Here is a 2,500-nt window from a genome sequence, read left to right on the forward strand (position 1 = left end):
TCCTATCCGCCACAGTACACCAACTACGCTATGATAACCAGACCGGGAGGTCCAATCATAAAACAGAATACCCCACTCGTCCGACAACCACAATTGCTCAGAGAAGCCACCAACACCCACACATGTCCTACACAGGGGTGCACCCAACATCACCACACTGCCTCGTCTTACAGCACAAACACACTGGCAGGAATGAAACACACAGGTCTGCCGCAACCACAGACACGGCTCGCCCCCTCTCACTAGCGAAAAGCGCATCCCGACGTGACATAACTCCTTTGACACACTGACGCTGCCTCGGGCATCCACGTCCTACGGTCGATATCAACGAACCTCACCCCCCCCCCCACAACACGCCATCCCATACCACATTGTGTACCGTACCCAAACCTAACGTGTACTGTACTACAACGCAATGTGTACCATAACACAACCCAGTTTGTACCTTAACCTAACCTATGTCACCTTAACCTAACCTATGTCACCTTAACCTAACCTATGTCACCTTAACCTAACCTATGTCACCTTAACCTAACCTATGTCACCTTAACCTAACCTATGTCACCTTAACCTAACCTATGTCACCTTAACCTAACCTATGTCACCTTAACCTAACCTATGTCACCTTAACCTAACCTATGTCACCTTAACCTAACCTATGTCACCTTAACCTAACCTATGTCACCTTAACCTAACCCATCTTGCACCTTAACCTAACCCATCTTGCACCTTAACCTAACCCATCTTGCACCCTAACCTATGTTGCACCTTAACCTAACCTGTGTTGCACCTTAACCTACCTCAATTTGCACCGCAATGTAACTCAATTTGCACCGCAATGTAACTCAATTTGCACCGCAATGTAACTCAATTTGCACCGCAATGTAACTCAATTTGCACCGCAATGTAACTCAATTTGCACCGCAATGTAACTCAATTTGCACCGCAATGTAACTCAATTTGCACCGCAATGTAACTCAATTTGCACCGCAATGTAACGCAATTTGCACCGCAATGTAACGCAATTTGCACCGCAATGTAACGCAATTTGCACCGCAATGTAACTCAATTTGCACCGCAATGTAACGCAATTTGCACCGCAATGTAACGCAATTTGCACCGCAATGTAACGCAATTTGCACCGCAATGTAACGCAATTTGCACCGCAATGTAACGCAATTTGCACCGCAATGTAACGCAATTTGCACCGCAATGTAACGCAATTTGCACCGCAATGTAACGCAATTTGCACCGCAATGTAACGCAATTTGCACCGCAATGTAACGCAATTTGCACCGCAATCTACCCCCAAGTTGTGCCTTAACCTAACCCACGTTGTGCCTTAACCTAACCCACGTTGTGCCTTAACCTAACCCACGTTGTGCCTTAACCTAACCCACGTTGTGCCTTAACCTAACCCACGTTGTGCCTTAACCTAACCCACGTTGTGCCTTAACCTAACCCACGTTGTGCCTTAACCTAACCCACGTTGTGCCTTAACCTAACCCACGTTGTGCCTTAACCTAACCCACGTTGTGCCTTAACCTAACCCACGTTGTGCCTTAACCTAACCCAAGTTGTGCCTTAACCTAACCCAAGTTGTGCCTTAACCTAACCCAAGTTGTGCCTTAACCTAACCCAAGTTGTGCCTTAACCTAACCCAAGTTGTGCCTTAACCTAACCCAAGTTGTGCCTTAACCTAACCCAAGTTGTGCCTTAACCTAACCCAAGTTGTGCCTTAACCTAACCCAAGTTGTGCCTTAACCTAACCCAAGTTGTGCCTTAACCTAACCCAAGTTGTGCCTTACCCTGCTCTGTAATTGGCATATGACACGTTACAGTAATGTATTGTCCAACCGCAACCCGCTCAGAATGTTGTGTACACAGCTACGTGTCATCTCCCCATAACAGCTGCATTGCAGTGTGGTACGCCATAGAGACGTGTGGGAGTAATGGACGCAGTGGATGGCGATCAGCATGAGCCGTCTGTTCATGTAGTGGCGCGTGTATGCAGACGTAGTAGTCTCTTCTCACACAATGTGATAGCACGGTGCCCCGCGTTCCACATCTGCGACATGCTACAGAGGCCGGTTGACAGTTGGTCGCGCAGTGGACATCGCATACGTACGGGGGCACCTTCCACGTGCCCTCTAGTCGGGCACATTTTGTTGCGTGGATGTGAGCGGATGTAGTGTGTCTTGACACCTGACAGGCAGGCATGCAATAATAGTTGACTTTGCAAACGGGGATGGACGTGTACGTTTACTGGTGACGTTACGCAAATGAACAACTGGTAACCCGTTGTGGTGCGGTTGTCCTTGCTGGAGGTACATCTGTGAGGGCAACGATCGGTACAGCTACGAAGCGGTCCCCACCATACCAACGAACGTGAATGTGAATCTGGGTGTGAAGCGATACGCGGCTGTGGGTGGGTGGGACTGTCCCCGGCCGGTGAGGGGGGGCCGCCCGGCGTGCTGGCCGCGCGGTGCGTGGGCGCACG

The sequence above is a fragment of the Schistocerca cancellata genome, unplaced genomic scaffold (genome assembly GCF_023864275.1).
Source record: "Schistocerca cancellata isolate TAMUIC-IGC-003103 unplaced genomic scaffold, iqSchCanc2.1 HiC_scaffold_296, whole genome shotgun sequence".
Lineage (NCBI taxonomy): Eukaryota > Metazoa > Arthropoda > Insecta > Orthoptera > Acrididae > Schistocerca > Schistocerca cancellata.